At 55.2% G+C, this 17,506-nt stretch overlaps 1 protein-coding gene across 4 annotated transcripts in view; it reads left to right on the top strand.

Annotated features, from left to right (window-relative positions):
• The first annotated feature begins 1,538 nt into the window (after positions 1–1,538).
• Positions 1,539–17,506, top strand: part of CTBP2 (C-terminal binding protein 2) — a 157,412-nt gene continuing 141,444 nt past the window's right edge. The window contains exons 1-2 of one of the 4 annotated variants that reach the window (XM_038579049.1): positions 1,539–1,761; positions 2,128–2,361. The gene's annotated coding sequence lies outside the window, so the exon portion shown is untranslated. Of the gene's footprint in view, positions 1,762–2,127; positions 2,362–2,710; positions 2,841–3,956; positions 4,054–17,506 lie in introns of those variants that run through there. The other 3 variants (XM_038579053.1, XM_038579051.1, XM_038579054.1) reach the window with 3 other exon arrangements.

Raw genomic sequence — 17,506 nt, 5'->3', positions numbered from 1 at the left:
ATTTATTTTTTATTATCATTATTTTTAAATATTTTATTTATTTATTTATGAGAGACACAGAGAGAGAGAGGCAGAGACACAGGCAGAGGGAGAAGCAGGCTCGATGTGGGACTCGATCCCAGGACCCTGGGATCATGACCTGAGCAGAAGGCAGATGCTCAACCACTGAGCCCCCCAGGTGCCCCGGAGCAGGAGTTTAAACCTGTTCCTAGACGCACAGGGCCAGGCCTGGCGCAGCTAGTCGCTAGGGCGGGCAGGAGGGCATCCTCGGCTCTCCCTCTGGCTCTCCCTCTGGCCCCCGGGGCCCACTTGATTCCTCTGCTCGTGGGGTGTGGTGCCCTCCCGGGGCGCCGAGGCCCGGCACGGCCCTGCCCCTGCCCGCCAAGGCCCGACCTCACACCCCTCCTCGTGCCTTTCCTGCTCAACATCTCAATCCAGTTGGTAACATCTCAATATAGTTTTAAAACGTCGACACTGGGGGCTCTGTTCAGCCTCCGCCGGGGCTCTTGCAGGGCGCGCGGGGACTTCGGGGGGAGCGAGGAGTTCGAGGGGCTCTGGGGCGCAGGGGGGAAGAGCCCTCCCGACCCCAGGCCGGCTCCAGCGCCCCGGGTCGCGGGCACTGAATGCAACCCCAGCTCTGGCGTCCGGACCCCAGGCTGGCGGCGTCGGGGGCCGCGCGAGCCCGGGACCCCCCACTCCTGGGCCCCCCAGGCCGCCGCGCGTCTCTGTCCCGCGAGGCCCCGAGCTCCCACCCAAAGCAAGGCTTTAAAAATAGCCCCGGCGAGATCCAGGCAACAGGAAGGAACGCTTTTTTCTTTTCTTTTCTTTCTTTTTTTTAATGTGTAAGAAATGTTTTGCTTCTCGTAGGGAACGCAACCGCTGCAAGTTCCAGCACACTGGGCCCCTCCCGCGCACCCGCAGCCATCGCCGCCTCTCGGGCAAGGCGCGGGCCGCGTCTCCCGGATCCGGATCCGGGGAGCGCAAGTGCCCCCTGTGGCCGGCCCGCGCCTGACCCCGCGGGGCCCGGGAAGGCAGGAGCAGCCGGCGCCGGGCCCGGGAGGAAGTTGGCGCCGCGGGCCGGGCGGGGGCCCGAGGGGGCCGGGGCCACCCCGGGGCGCTGCGCGCAGGCCGGCCCGGGCTCGCGTCCCCCCACGTGGCCGGCCGCCCGGGGCCCCACGTGGAGGAGGTGGAGGAGGTGGAGGAGGAAGGAGAGTCGGGGGAGGCCCGGACTCCCGGCCGCCGCCGCCGCCGCCGCGGGACCCCCGCCCCCGCCCCCGCCGCGGCCCCAGGGCTCCGCGAGGGCCTCCCGGGCGGGGCTCGGCCGGGGAGTGCCCGCCGCGCCCGGCCCCCTCGCCCGCCCGCCGCGCCTGTGTGCACTTTCGCGGAGCCACTAATCCCCCGAGAGAGCCGATTTGTAGTGAGGAGTATCTGTAGGGGGCGAGGCCGGCCCATGTGGGGTTGTGTCATTGGTTTGCAAAGAGAGACCCCGCCTTTGCCCAAAAAAAAAAAAAAAAAAAAAAAAAGAAAAAAAAAAGAAAAAAAAAGGAGCGAGGAGTGAGCGAGCGGCGACCCTCACCTCGCCTCCCGCCTCGCTCCTGCGCAGCCGGCGGGCACCGGGCGCCGCTCCGTTCCCTTTCTCTCCGTTTTCCGCCTCCTTCCCCGGAGGAGAAAACAAATAAAGAAGAGCAAATAGCCAGGAGGCGCGAGGCATCCAGGACGCTCCCTCCCCCGGTCCAAGTTGGAATTAGCATCCTCTCGGGGGTGAGCGCGGCGCGGCGCGGGGCGGGGCGGGCCGGGCCGGGGACCCCCAGCGCAGCCACCCCCCCTCCCCTCCCCTCGTGCGGGCGGGCGGGCGCGGGGCCGGGGCCGGGGCCGGGGCCGGGCGCGGAGGCTCGGGAGCCCGGTGGGCGGAGGAAGGGGGTGGGGTGGGTGGGGAAGTAGGAAGAGGCTCGGCGGCTCGGGGAGGAGGAGGAAGGGAAGGGGAGGGGTAGGGTGGGGAGGGGAGGGGAGGGGAGGGGAGGGGAGGGGAGGGGAGGGGAGGGGAGGGGAGGGCGGGAGGGGGAGGGGCGGGAGCTGGAGAGATTAAGTTTTTGTGTGTGTGTCCCTGTGTGCGTGTGTCATTTTAAGGTGGCCCGGGAGCGGCCAGGGAAGCCGGCGGCGGCCCGAGGAGCGAGGGACCGAGCCGGGAGCCATGCCGCGCTGAGGGGGGGCCGCACAGCCGCCGCCGCCGCCACCGCCACCGCCACCGCCGCCGGGTGGGGTGGGAGGGGCGGGAGCCGCCGCCGCCGCCGCCGCCGCCGCCGCCGCCGCCGCCTCCCGGGTGGGCGCCCTTCCCCGCGGACGCCGGCGGCCCGGGACCAGGTAAGAGGGGCCCCGGGGGAGGGCCGGGGCCGGGGCCGCGGCCGCCCCCGCCTCACCTGCCGCCGCGGGCTGGGGGCGCCGCGCCCGCGCCTCACTGCGCCACTCGCGGGCGGGAGGAGGGCGAAGGACACGGGGCGGCCTCCGAGGACATCTTTGCCTGCGCCCCCGGGTCCCCGCGCGGCGGCCGGGGGCGGGAGCCGGCCCGGAGGTCCCCGCCCGCCGCCCCCCGCCGCCCATCGCGCCCGCCGGCGGCCGTTCGTGCCAGGATTTTTGTTGTTGTGATGAGAGTTGATGAATGCGAAGTAGGCGGTCACCTTCCTTCCCATCAGGATTGGCAAAAAAAAAAAAAAAAAAAAAAAAAAAAAAGAGAGAGAAAAGAAATCCCGAGCGCGGCGGCGTCCGGAGGGCAGCGGCGGCGGCGGCGGCGGCGTCTCGGCGACGGTTTCCTAGGCGCCCCCGGCTCCTGCTCCCCGAGGCCGGTGGGTGCGCGCGCGGGGGCCGGCGGCGACCCAGGCCGAGCGCGCGGCGCGCCGCGGGGACAATACGGCCGGATCCCCCGGGACCGGGAGTCCGAGCGCGCGGGGCCTGGGCGTGCGGGGCGGGGGCGGGGGCGGAGCGGGGTCCGCGGGGAGGCCGGGGCGCGCGCGGCTCGGGGCCCCCGGGGGAGCGGCCCCTGCCGGCCGGGGCTCCCGCGCGGCGCCCCGGGAGCGCAAGTGAAAGAAGGAGGGGAGGCGAAGTGGAACCCTTTTGTTTTGCCGGCCCCGCATTGTTGGCTCCTCCGGGCGGCCGGGCCACAGCTGCCGCCGCCGCCGCCGCCGCCGCCGCGCCGGGCTCGGCCCGCCAAAGTGGCCGCGGGGCGGGGGCGCGGGCGCGGGCGCGGGGCCGGCGGGCGGGCGGGCGGGCGGGCGCGGGCGGGGGCCGAGCGGCCGGGGCATTTCCTCTGCCCGTCCGCGCTCCCGCGGGCACCACTTCCTCCTCGCCCGCCGCCGCCGCCGCCGCCGCCGCGGACCCGCGCTGCCCGCCTCCCCCTCCCGGGCCGCACTTTTCGGGTGGGGCGAACCAAAAAGAAAAAGTTTCGCAGGAGGGGCTGGCGAGGGCGCGCCCCGGGCGGCGGGGACCGTGCGCGGCGCAGCGACAGCCGGGCCGCCGCGGCCGCCTCCTCCTCCTCCTCCTCCTCCTCCTCCTCCTCGTCCGCGGCAGGACTGACCCGCGAGGCCGAGGGGAAGCGCCTTCCTTTCTCCCGCTCCGCGCGGCGCTCCGGGGCAACTTGGGCAGAGGCGCGCGGGAGCCGGGGCGCGCCGGGGCCTTTCTCCGGCCCGAGGCCCCGCAGCCCGCGCCGCGTCCCGGCGCTCGGAGGCCGCGGGCCCGGGAGCTCGGCGCGGTCACCGGCGGCCGCGGCCAGACACCCGCGCGCACACACGCGCCCCGGGGCTCGCTCCCGGCCGCGGCGGATGGACCCGGACCCCGGGTGTGCGAGCGCGCGCCGGCGCGGGGGCTGCCCCCTCGCGACCCCGAGCGCTCGTCCCGGAGGCGGCCCGGAGCAGCAGCCGGCTCCAGGGGTCCCCACGGTTAGTGTTTTGCAGGGGAAAGGAGAAATTCTTCGTAGAAACCCCCGCTCGCTCCGCGTCCTTGCGGTGCAGGCTGCTGCCGGGGGCCTCCGTCGTCATGCCGGGCTCCCTTGCCCCATCCAGGGTAAACAGATCTTTCTGGATTTTTTTTTTTCTCTCCCTCCCCCCCCCAACCTCTTTTTCTTTAAAGATCGGAGATCAGGTTAAGTTCTTAGAGAGTCAGATGTGAGTGGCTTGAAGGGTAGACAAGAGAATTGTATTCTATAAATATGCATTGGGAATTTAAAATGCTAAGTGCCTTATTTGCAATTCCGTTGGATATTCTAGAGACTGGTATATTTTTATCTGACATGGATAATTTGGAGGGGACGTATATTTTGGTTAGTTTACAAAGTGATTTCTGCCTCCCGACTTTGGCGACATGTATTAAACTCTCCTACTACTCTTTCAAAGAAGAGTCTATCTACTGGGTGCTTGGGTTCAAAGACGGTTTTAAAATTACCTCGTGTTCAGTACCTAAGACTGCTGTTCTGCCTCTAGGGCTCTCACAGTAGAACTAGTTAGTTTTCGTGTACTTTGGAGAATTCCAGTGTTTTGAGAATTTTTTTAAATAAAATCCTTTACATTTTGAAGTAGTGGTACTTTAAAGGATCTTGTTTTTATAGTCATTTGATTTCAAAGAGTACTTTTTACAGCAATTATAAAGTGATCTTCAAAATGCTAATTAAACACTGTAAGTCAGAGCAGCTTTAATATTGAAAGAATGTTTCTTTTCTTTCTCCTTCCTTCCTTCCTTCCTTCCTTCCTTCCTTCCTTCCTTCCTTCCTTCCTTCCTTCCTTCCTTCCTTCCTTCCTTCCTTCCTTCCTTTTTTTAACTATCAGGGACTATATCCTAGAGTTGAAACACTAAAAAAATCCTTTTGTCTGCCATCAGATCTCTGAACTGCTGTGACACTCTCCTGTAAAAAAAAAAAACAAAAAACCCTGGTGCCCTTTTTATTGCCCCCAAAAGAAAAGTTAATGAGATGGTAGGTTTCAAGCAAAAAAGCAGGCCCTCCTTCTTGCAAAATATGCTTACAGTTGCCATTGAAGTTGTATGTTAGCCGTGAATGCACTTGCCTTTAATGAAGCCAGTTTAATCGTTCACACTTGATCAAGTATAACAGGACCAAACAAAGGAAATAAGCCAGCATATTTCTGTAGAGCGTTGAGGGGTTTAGTGTAAGTGTTGATGTCGGGTCAGTCCCTCCCCCCACTCTGCCCCCAGTGCAAAGGAGTGAGGGTTGAAGGCAAAATGGGATTTATGGCACTGATTGGTTTTTCTGTGCCCCAGGGGTAGGGGACCCCAGTTTGTCCTTGTAGAAAGCAGTTATTAGAGGGAATTTTAAAATCTTGGCTTTGGAGCATGTTTTGAACCTGACAGGGTGCTTTTTGGTTTAATCCTTTTTCCTGTTTGGGAAGATAAGGCTAAGGGTGGGGGTTGGGGGGGGCATGTTGTCTCCCTCATTTCTAATTGTACCTTAATAAGGCTGAGTGGTGAGTGGTGTGGCTTTGCAGTTTGAGTTCCAAGCCCTGTGTTATTTATGACTTCACTTGGGATCTTTTGAAACTGGCCCTTGAATGGGTGTTCTCTTGGGGGGGAGGGGCAGAGTGAATTACCTTTTCTTAACTGTGATTTTTCTAAAAACCCTCTTTGTCCCTAAAATGTATTTCTTTGCTAAGCACAAGTTGCAACTTTTCCTGGGACTTAGTCATCAACTCGAGGAAGAAATATCTGCCAAGTGTGTCTTTTTAAGGTTAAGAAAGTAAAAAAGTTTGGCTACTTAAAAACAAACACGACTAGCCTGGTAAAAATACACCAGTGACATACTTTGTGAGATATTTTGGCCTTTTAAGACTCAGGGCACACCTGTTCCTGTCCCTACAGGGTCGAGTTTGCTTTCCTTGGCATTGTTAATCTGGTCGTGTACACAGATGAAACAGGAAAACTTGGCTATCTGTATAATCATTAACTAGCCAATCAGTTATCCTTTCAGGGAATAATTGATAACTTTACTCTCGACTTTTAAAAGCCCCCAAAAGAAATGGCATCTGTAAGTCTGGCAAGTGTTTTAAAGGGAGAGGAAACACAGCCACCACCACAACAAATAAATAAATCTACAAAATCAACCTGCAAACTCTTTCAGTGTTCAGAGTAGCTAGCTTACAAGGTCAGTAAATGATGAGTGTATAAAATCGGTACTGAACAAGCAGTGCTCGGCGTTTGAAAAGGATATTGTTGGAACTGTTTAAATACTATAGCAAAGGGAGCTCAGGATGGCTCACACCACTTGAAATCCTTGAGATTCTCGGATTAAAAACAAAAAGTGCCTGCATCTCAGGCTCGGCCCCCTCTTTGAGATCTAGCATCAGAATGCCATTTGCCAAGTCCTTTTCCTTCGTGAATCCCTTTTTGAATGCAGAGTTACACCCTTTGCTTTGAACGCTTTCTCTAAATGGAACAAATTTAAAGAGTTGCAGCAACGGTGGAATGGCCATCCCTGTTGTCATTTTTTTTTCTTTCTTTCTTTTTTTTTTTTTTTTTTAACCACTGTCACTTTAATCTAGGAAGGCTGTCATCATAATGTATGTGAGTGCAGCCTGGGTCCCTCTGTGAATAATCTTCCTATCAGTGACAAGCAGCAGGCTAAGTGTCCCGCGTCCCTGATATAGGCCACAGACCATATATTCATAAAGTACATGATCAGGAGAGGAAATTTATCTGGTGGGCAGGGCACACAACTCAGGTAATATTTCCACTGGCTGGCTGATAGTTCCATTACATAGGCCGCAACACGGTTTAGTAGTCATTAAAAAAAGGGGGAGTGCGGTTTGCGTGACCCTTTGAAGAGAAGGACTTAGCAGAAGGGACACCGTCTAGGGAAATATCTGGGTGCTTTCTCTTCCAAGATCTTCCCATGAATTACTAGCTAAGGAATGCTCGTGTGCACTACTGAAAACTTTTAGTAGGCTCATGAAAATGCTGGAATGGATATACAGTCTGAGGCCGCACTGCCTGGGTAGATGTATATCAGTTTTCTCCCTTACAGCTGGTGAGCATGTCCCAGTTCACACTGCTGCAGTTAGAGTTACAGCACACTGGGGAAGGGGGAAAACGCAAGCCTTCTCCCCACAGAGGGTCTCCAGAAGTTAATTTCATTCTTCAAGTCTGTGTTTGATGGAATATGTATCAAAGACATAAAAGGTTTGGTTTGGTTTTAAACCCTATCTCTGGATTTGGAAAATTATACTTAATCATCGCTAAAAACTTCAGAACCATTTTCAAGGTGGTCAGTGTTTGTTTTGATCATGATTGAATGGATGGCATCCAAAAGCAATCCATGTGACTCGAGTGATACTCACAAATTAATGTTTGGGCCAGCATCTGCAGTTGGATTTTGGATATCATTATAGATGTTTAAAGCCTAAATTTATGGCTGCACTTGGGCATTTAGGACTTCCCCAGTGAAAAGGACTTTGCACATTGTGCAAAAAAAAAGGGGGGGGATTCACAAATGAATACAGAATGTACAATAGGGAGAGAGCCAGGCTATTGTTTGTGTGGAATGTTGACAACGGGAGCCAAGGGGCAGTTTGGCCTTCATTCTTCCAACTGCTCGAGAACACAGAAACTTCAGGAGCTGCAGACAGGATGGAAACCAGAGGCACATTCATCTGTCTTTGCTTGGCATGGCAGTCTGGGCCACTGGTCTACTCCCTTTCCAGAGTTTTCTTAGAAGGTGGTCTTTTTTTCGGACTGTGGGGACCTTTGTGCGCTCTTCTCAGTAATCTGCTTTTTTGAATCAAGATTCTAAAAGCAGAGAGAAGCGTTCTTCAAAGAAAAGTGTAAAAAGCAGACTCCCCCCACCCCCAATGCAGTTTTAGGGAATCGGATTCAACCCTTACCAGAAATTGAGGCATTTGGAGTTGCAGGAAGCTGTTGTGTTTATTTTTATTACTCCTCATGTTGAAGTAGTTTTTAATCCGTTTGTAGCGTTAGGGAAAGTACAGCTAAAGTGAGTATTTGTTGAGTTTTCGCGTTTGGTTGTACGGCCACTGCCTTTTCTGAAAACCCTCTTCTGTATGCATCTTTCTCCCCATTCACAAAGCCCTCCTGCCTCCAAGTGACAGCTGAGGTTCCAGAGCGGAGCCAACTCTGTAGTTCAAGTGACAGGCATTACTGTGCCCTTTCTCCTTTGCCCCTACCCTAAGTGGAATCCGTATAGACATTGACTACCATTGAGGGCTGATACCTGTTGGGATTTTATCGAGGTACACTTGGCTAAACCTGGGGGGCCAGTTGACCTTTCCATCCGTATCAAGCCTCTCCTATCCCTCCTGGAGTTATTTCAGAGATGATCTGTTTTAACTGTTTCTATAACTAAATTTAACAGATGGTTGTCAAAAGTTGGCTTAATGTTCACAAAAATTCTGATAAAACTGTTGGGTTCTTATTCATGGGGCAAGTGATGCTTTTGATTTTATGAGGAATTGGGACTTCTATCCTGGATAATAACAGAGCCTTCGGTTTTTCTCGGTGGTATTAAGAGGATGTTAATCCCCAATAGCTGTTGTTGTCTGAACTTGGTGTGCCGGACTTTGTTGTTTTTGGGGAGTCCAAAAAAGTCAGAGGCGGGGTTGGAAGGTGGGGGAGGGCAGTGCTTTTCATCCGTTTGGTTCTTAAAATCTTTCCCACTTGTAAAATGCAAAAAAAAAAAAAAAAAATGCACCTTCCTTTGTGTTGTTGCTTTAACTCCCTTCAAAAGCAATCTATTGATCAGCAGAAATGTGCTTTTTGCATTAAAATAAGTCCTTAATTATGACTTGAAAGACACTGTTACTGGCTTGAAGATTGATTGGAAATAGTGGCAATATTTCTGCCTCTCATCCCAGCCTACTTCGTGGCAGGGAGTGGAAGGGCCTTTTTTAAAAGATGTGTTAACTTAGGTGGCGAGCGGGTTCTTCTGCAGCGCCGAGGCTAGCCAAGGGGTTGTAAACTCACTGCTGTGTTCCAGCCAGGCCTGAAATCTGGCCTGCAGCAATCTGTCCAAGCCCAGGACAAACAAAAACTTCATTATGGTGTCAAGGAGTCCCAGGAAGTTTCTTTGGAAGGAACTGTAGACCAAGACCACAGAGGTCAACTTCTCTGGCCTAGTGGGATGTTTCCCTCCAGTATGGCAACTTGAAAAGCCTTCCTCATGGTGTGGCCTCTCAGAGAGCCCGTAGAGAGAGGAGTAAATGGCCGGAATCAACCTGGAAGTGCTCCTAGTGTGCCTGCCCCAGGTGTGTGGGAGGGGTACTGAAGAACAACAGGTGAAGTTCCTTTGCTGTAGGGGGTGTGTGAGGCCAGGAGAGGGTTTGTGCACCTTTCCTGTTGAATGAGCTCTGTCTGGGACTTTATTCTTTTGTTGATGGATGTCTTTAGTGTGGTAGGCCTAGAAGCACAGAGGCATAGTTTATACTTTGCGTATTCAGCCCCAGGTGGGCCTCAGGAGGGGGTGGGGACAGTGCTTTTTTGGATGGTGGAGAGCCTGTGGCATGTTGCAGCTCCCAGGCGGTGCCAGCAGTGAGCAAGGGAAGGCTCTCAAGAGCTCTTGACACCCTGTCCAGGAATTGTTGAGGGGACTGGGAATGTTCCCCCTGGAGGGGAACAGCCTCACTTGGTCACATGGGCTTGCTTTGCCAGGAGGGACCGAGTCCTGGTGACACCAGGGAAGATTTGCTGGAGAAGCTGCCAGGCCAGATGGCTGCATGGGCTCCTGGCTGCATGGGTTCCTAGCACCGGCTAAGCTTGGCCGACCGCTGCGTGAGATGTGAATAGGTGGGACAAAGCTTTCCAAACACTGGAGACCACTGGGACAGCCCTCACTTGGGGACACTTGCCTAATGAACTGGATGGGGTTTGGGAGAAAATGCTGCATTTTCTTCCCAGTGGGGGTGACAAATATTTTTAAAGTTTTTTTCCTATTCCTTCTCCAGACGTTGAACTGTGGTCTGCAACGCTGGCTGATTGCTCCATCTGCTCTTCAGGGACTGGATGGAGCAGGAGGCCCAGCGTAGATGCCAAGTGGGAATGACGTTTCTACCCAGGAGCACTCAGATGTACCTGATTCCTTTTTCTCTGCGCTTTCTGGTTTTGGGCTAGAAGTCCCTCCAGGAGGGCAATGAATAAAGAGTATATGTTTTGCTGTACGGATATCAGTATGCACATAGAAGTGCCTACAAGTAGAATCTCATAATGTTTTTGATCTTAAAACCATTTCGCAGTCATTAATCTTCACGAGGCTCCTGCGGGCTAGGTAAACAGAGCAGCAGAGCAATCGCTGTGTTGCCCGGCGCAGAAGTAGTGGATCACCTCCCCCCACTCCAAGGAGGCTGGTGTCGGCCTCTGGTTTCCGTGGGGGGGGCCCCGGGAACCCCCGCGTTCCGCCCAGACTGACCACAGGGCGACTTCCTGTCTCCTGCCTGACCTCCTGATGCGGGGAGGGCCCGGCTGGGCCGGCGCGAGGCCTGGCCGCCGCACCTGGCCGCCCGCCGCACCTGGCCGCGCTCTACCTGAGGGGCGGGGCCTGGCCGCCTTGCCCCGCGCGCGCCCCGCCTGGCGGCGCCTGCGGTTCCGGGGTGCGGGACCCCCTGACCTGGGCGCCCTGACCTCGGGGCCCGGCCCGCCCCTCCCGGCCCGCGCACCTGTGCCCCCGCCCCGCACCTGCGCCCCCCCCCCCCGCGCCCCCGTGACACCCCCGGAAGCGCCCCTCCCCTGGCGCTGGCCCTTTCACTTGTAAATGCAGCTGTTTCCCGCCGTGGGGAAGCCTTGGAGAGGTGCGAGAAATGGCCCGGCCCCCCGGGCCCACTTCCTCCTTCCTCCTACAGGCCATTGTGTGGGGTCCGATCCCGGGCGGCGGGGGTCCGGGCCGACACCGCCCACACCCGCTGGGCCGTCTCCCCCCCCCCCCCCCCCCCCAGGCTCGGAGCCAAAGCAGGTACCTGGCAGGACCGAGCCCGAGACCCCCACCCCCAGCCCCCCAGCGATCGTAGGCTCCAGGGATCCCAACCTGGGGTCTCCTTGGTCCTGTCTGCCCCCCCTGCTCTGCGGGGGGGCCCCCAAGGGGCCAGGCAGGTCGCTGGTTCAGGGCAGTGGCCACATCCTTGCCACTTGGCTGGCTGAGCACAGGTCCCCTGGAAGGTGCCGGCTGTCCCTCCTCTTGGAACCTTCCAGTCTGGGTGTTTTACTTGTGCTAGCAATTGCGCGGTGGTCGTTGCTGCCTGGAGCCGCGAGGGCCACGCAGGCCTTCCTCACGATTTACATCCAGGACAAGTGACCTTGCCCGGCTTGTCACACTGCAGCCCCCTCCAGTGAGTGTAGCCGGTGATGGCCTGGGGCTTTTACAAACTTTGCACCTCTCTTCTTGCTGGAAGAAGCTCTGTGTGTTTGACCCTTCCTCTCCTGCCTGGCTTTAATTTGAAACTCCGTCCACCCAGGCCCTTTAAATAGTACCCTTATTTTTAAGGTGACCTTAGAACTGCAGTTTCATTGAGCATTTACTTAATATCTTTGTTTACTCCTTCACTTGGTGTATGTTGCCATCAATCTTGACGGTGAGGTTGGGCGATAGCAGCCACAAAAGGCCCTTGGGCGACTTGCCTGTCATCCCCTGCCCCAAGCGGCAGAGCTGGGACTCGAACTAGGCTGGGCCATTGGCGGTGGGGTTCAGGCAGGATTCCTTGGCAGACGAGAACCTCCTCCTGTGTTGTTGGGAGCCTGTCTTGTCACCTTGAGAGCAGAGGGGAAGTGAGAATTCAGGCTTACCCAAATCTGGCGTGTTCTCCCCAGGATTCACATGAGCTTCTCAGAAACAAACCTCTTTCTCAGGCCCGGGGTGACTTCCAGATCACATGGGGCTATGAGAAGTCTGGCTTGTTTTAAATTTCCGTCTTTGATTAGTGATCTTTTGTTAGGATCTCACAATCTAATGCCAGGGAGGAATTTCTAGATAGTTTCCTGGACTAGGCCTGTTTCAAATTCCCTACACTTTTTGGGTTAATGAACAGCATGGCTCCTGATCAGAAGCCTCAGGCAGGCTTAGCAGTCAGGGGCCCCCCGTTGGATGCGTGGGGGGAGCTCTGCCCTCGGGATCACAGGCTCTGTGTGTAGGCGGAGAGCAGGCATCCGGAAGCACCTCAGGAGCCAGGCACAATGCTGTTGCTCCAGCCACGTTCCTTCTCTCCCGGGTAGAAGTGAGGGTGGTGGTTTACCAGTGAAGAACCCCGCCAGTCAGGAAGGCTGAGTAACCAAGGGAGCCGGAAGTTTAGTTTCCCGGTGCATCTTGAGCTGGTGTCTCTGTAATTGATTGAGATATTTGGCTTTTGGTTGGGACTTGGGTACAGTTGGGGATGGCTTTGCCATGATAGCCAGGTTAGACCCCTTCTGTGCTCTCAAATCTCATTTTCTCCCTTGCTTCCTTCTGGGTGTCTGATGGAACCACCCCACCTCCTCCCAACACACACACACACACACACACACACACACACACGGATTATGTGGATAGCTTTTACAGTGCTTAGGGTTTTTTTGTGGTAAAATTGGATTTGGTGGCCACATATCTTTATCAGACTCAAATGTCCCAAGTTTGTGGTCTAGGTTAGTGATCTCAGAGTTTTTTTTAAAGCCAGTCCCCCTTCCTGGTGTGTGCCCCTTTGGTGGTGGGGAGGGGCTGGAGGTGGTGGGTGGATGCTCCCTTCCCTCACTGTACTCTGGCTGCTGCTCACTTTCCAACTGGATTCATTATGCCATGGAGTTGCTTTCTGTGTTCTACACAGGGGCATCTGGGAAGAGAGGCAGGAAAGATGGGGAGGATTTCACCTAATTGGAATAGTCTGTTTGCACCATTCCTGTAAAAACCGGCCAGAAACTTGATTCTGCTGGGTAAACCTCCTTTGGGTTGCTGCCCTGCGTTTGTGTTGGCCTTAGAAAGGAATTTGAAATCATACTCCGGAACAAAAGGAGCTGCCTTCTTTTCAAAGAGTCTATCAGAGAACTGAAAGGGAATGACACAAAGTTGGGTGTGTCCTGAAATCTGGAGAGGAGCCTGCTTGGGTGATTAACTCACCTGAAAGGCACCCAGAGCAGGTGACGCGAGAGGGCTGGCTGACCTTGGCTTCCTGCAGGGTAAGGTCCCCACAAGGTGGAGATTTTCCTGAAAAACAGGCTTTCCTTTACTTTCCTACTCTTCCTTTCACCAACATGTGTGTGCTTGGGAAATCCCTGACATCTTTGCTGGTGCTCCAAGGCCCCCTGTGGGGGCTGCGGGTGGTCGGGGTGGTGGTGGGGGTACCCCGCAAACACCCCGTCTCACTCAGCTCTTGGGTTTGGCCTGGTCTAGAGGGCTGAGGGCAAGGCCAGGAAGCAGGGGGTGTCTCTTGATCAGCTGGTCCCATTAGCCACACAGTGCTGGCTCAGCTCTAGCTTAGGTAGTGATTGTATTATTTCTATTTTAAGTCCTCCATGTGGTTTTCAGACAGGTCTCCATTGGGCTTCACTCCCCACCGCAGTGGGCGGTGGGGCTTGGTCAGACACCTGGATGGGACAGGAGCAAGGGAAAGAAAGGCTGCTTCGGGCTACACTGCCTGGAGAGTGGACGAGGCTGGGGCGTCAGGCATCCACGCATAGATGACACTCCAATCGATGTCCCTTGTAGCTATGTCAGCCTTTGCTGGCTGGTCCCCCCCCCCATATGCAGGTTCTTGATGGGAGCCGGGGGTCATGGGTGGCCTCAGAATCCGCCTTTGGATCTGTGCTGTAGAAGGCGTGTGTGTCCCTGTGTGTGTCAGGGGTCCCTGGCTCTGCAGAAAGGCCCCTAAGCTTGGCATCCAGGTACCTCTGGCAGGACACAAGGGCCATCTGATTAGTGCCCCACATGCCCGTGTTGATGCCCTGGTGAATACACCAGGTTTCCCGAGACCCGATTTTTCTCTGCCTTGGCCTCTGTGCAGAATAATGTTTATTCTCCAAGATGCTCGTTGCTTTTCCGACAGGGCTGAGGATTTTTTTTTTTTTTTTTAAATATACATCCTTTCTTCTCATTTCTCAACTAAGCCTGGGATTAAGAACGTGGCTTCAACTGACAAAAGCCAGGAGATTTCAGAATTAAAGTTGGAATTCTATCTGTAATGATGTCTTCCTGAGTATTTAAGGAGGACTTTGAACCGTGGGTAATTTTTTTTTTTTCTCCTTCCTGAACTGGCCAGATGTGCTCCAAGTAGTAGGCAAAGGAAACAGCTCCACACAATTTGAGTTTTCTTGGTGATAATTGTGAGCTTGCCTTATTTGAGTCTCCCGGGTCCCAGAAGCACGAAGGGAGAGGCTTGGGACTGGCCGTTGTTTGGGTTGTGTTCTTACTGTGTGTGTCACATGGGGCCTGAGAGCTTCGAAGCTGGCCCCCCTCCCCAGCTCAGCCAAACCACTTGAAACGCACTTTGCCAGTATAACTCTAGTTCTTTAAAACGTTTCTCCACCAGAGAGATTAAAAAGTTTTTTTTTTTTTTTTTCCTTTTGTGATTCTTTTCATCATCTGGGGCAGCAGCAGGCAGGCTGGGGGCATGGAGGGAGAGAGAGACTGGTGGGAGTCGGGTCTGGGTTCTCTGTTAGTGGGGGAGGGATGGCGGGATCAGTGCCGGGACCACTTTAGGCCTTGCCTGTAGGGGGGAGTTTTACAACCTGGTGATGATCATCTGGCATGGCAGGCTCCAGGGTCAGATCCAGAAGCTGTGCCCTGGGCCATCCCAGAAGCCCACTTCAGAGCACACGCAGGGTGACCTGTGTTCTCCGCCCGTTCCCTCTGGCGAGGGAGAGGAGAGGCCCTATGGAAAGATCGGGAAGTGAATGTCTTCCTTCCCAGACTGATGCTGGGCCCTAGGAGAGCCACCCCTGACCTCAAGACCTTAGAATAGGCAACAAGATAAATCCGTACTCACCCCCCGAAGAGGCATCAGATTGGACAGCTCAAGGAAGTGTGTGGCAAAGGAGGGAGGGAAAGTTGCCTGATTATATTAGGAATCTTCTGAGGCCTTGGAGAGGACCTCTGTCTCTGAGTCTAGAATGAAGGTCAGAATTGTAAACTGCTTAGAATAGGCCTGACATATCATGGATATTTGTGTTAACTTTTTATTTTTTATTTTTTTATTTTTATTTTTTTTAAGATTTATTTATTCATTCGGAGAGAGCGAGAGAGAGGCAGAGACACAGGCAGAGGGAGAAGCAGGCCCCATGCAGGAAGCCTGATGCGGGACTCGATCCCGAGTCTCCAGGATCACACCCCAGGCTGCAGGCGGCACCAAACCGCTGCGCCACCGGGGCTGCCCAACTTTTTAAAAATAAATAACTGCTTCTGTCCCGAGGTGCTGTATGCCCACTGGAGCAGGTTCCTCATGCGTCCCTCACATGGACTGGGTAGAGATCACAGAGTCCTGACCTTGGGAGTGGAAAGAGGGGTTCCCCTTGGGTGTTGGGGGACAGGAGAGAAGGCTTCCTGGGCTTTGAGATGGGGCTTGCTAGTCACAGATGTCAGGCCATGTGCTAGGGGAGCAGTCCTATAATGGATGGGACACCCTTTGCACAAAAAGGAAGGGTGAATTTTATGGAGCCTGGTGAAGTGTTGGGTGGAATGGGTATGTAGTGGATCCTGTTGAGGCTTGGAGATCCAAATCCTTACGCTGTTAAAAAAAAATACAGGGATATGGGGGTCGTGATTGGTTAGGTTAGGGAGCAACCCATCGTCTCCATGATTCCTGGGGCCAGAGTGATGCTCTGAAAACCAGTTGTTTTTAGACTGGAATGTTCCTCTGTATTAGGTCACTGAGAAAGGCCCAGAAAAATATTTACTTTCCATTTAAGAGCTACTTGCCCTTACCAGAGAAGGAAGAAAGAGTCGCGTTGGGTGCTGCCTACCTCTGCATGAGGACGGCTTGCAGGGGAGGTTGGGGGCCCCTGCTCCAGCTGCCCTGGACAGGTGGCCCCGCTGGAGAGCCAGCCCCATGTGTAAGCACCACTGAGTGCTCCGCACCTTCTCTACAGAGTTGATGGGGCACAGTGCCCGTGGGCCCGGCTGGCCACGTTCCTAGGGGAACCTGTGTAGGAGAAGGCACAACGGTCAACCCCCTTCCCTGCAAGCATTTGCCTTCACGTGCTCCCATCCGATCTCTAGGTCCCGAGTGGACAGTAGGAGGGTCATGCCGGTCCCAGAGAATGGCTTTGTCGGGGTTGCCTTCTTGGCAGCGGTGGACACGGCGGTCAGTAGCAGCTCTGGTGACCGGCCCAGGTCCCGCTTAGTGACCAGTTTGCTGCTTGGTGTTTCCCGACCGTGGCCCTGAATATAGGATGGTACTTGGTCATCTGCTCCCAGGGCGGTCATCCGCTCTCAGGGACTGACCCGGTGCCCACTGCCCAGGTGCGGTGCGGGTGTGCACATGACCACCCGGACCACCCGGACCACCCGGCCCGTGCTCTCGTTCTGCACTTCGTGTTGGGCTGCAGGTTTCGAGTAGTAGGGTCCTGTGAGTATGAAATGGTGAAGGGGGTCCCTGGGTGGGGGGGACTATGTTCAGGAAGATGTCCTTCTGGTCTTGGAAGGAAGTTTGTTGCCTTCAGGGCAGGTGGGTCATTTTTTATGGACTTTGGGCTCAACTTGTGCCATTAAAAAAAAAAAAAAAAACAAACCTCACTTGGAAAGCAAGATGATCCTTGAAAATGCCCTTAAGAGGCATCCGGTGCTGGAATGAGAGAGCATCTTGGAGGTCAGGGGCCGAAATGTCATATGTCCATGTTTGCAGCTCCTGGGGAGTGGTGTTCAGTGCCCTAAAGGCTGATACGCGTGGGAAGTGCTCGGATGCCATCCCTGTAAAACATAAAGTTGGAAGTAGGGGCTCTCCTGAGATCCCGGAGAGGTCTTGGTGCCCAGCCCTGTTAACCGAAGTGCCTGCACTCCTCCGCCCGCCACACCGCACCCCACCCCACCTCAGGCCCTGCTCAGTTCTGCCCCTGGAGGGGAGGCCAGGGATCCAGTGCGTGCGTTTAGAGGTAAGAAGCTGGCTGTGGGCTTGGTGGTTTTCACATGAGTGATTCGTGCCCTCCCCGGGGAGGGCCTGCGCCTAGGTGGTTTAAGAGGGTGGCCTCTGGAGCAGGGCTTCTCTGGGGCACACCTGGCCAAGAGTCTGTCTCCTGGAGCTCCACCCAACACACCGTGGGAGAAGCTCCAGATGGGGCCAGAACATCTGTATTTTTAGCAAACTGGTCCCTGTGGTTCATAGTGCAGCCAGCCCAGAACCTGCCAACTGTACACAGACCCTTTTTCTTGAAAAACAAACCACTCCCCACCACACATCCATATACTTGTGTCTAGTTATTGAACATTTGGCACGACAAATGATTGAAAGATTTTATATGTCTTGAATAACCCCCTCCCCCTCAGAATCTGAATGAATAGATTTGGAAATGGAAATATGGATTTCTGCCCAACCAGTCTTTTTTTTTTTTTTTTTTTGTT

This window comes from Canis lupus, chromosome 28 (genome assembly GCF_011100685.1).
Source record: "Canis lupus familiaris isolate Mischka breed German Shepherd chromosome 28, alternate assembly UU_Cfam_GSD_1.0, whole genome shotgun sequence".
NCBI classification, from domain to species: domain Eukaryota; kingdom Metazoa; phylum Chordata; class Mammalia; order Carnivora; family Canidae; genus Canis; species Canis lupus.
The sequence above is the reverse complement of the archived record's forward strand: the minus strand, read 5'-3'. Positions and strand labels throughout refer to the sequence as shown.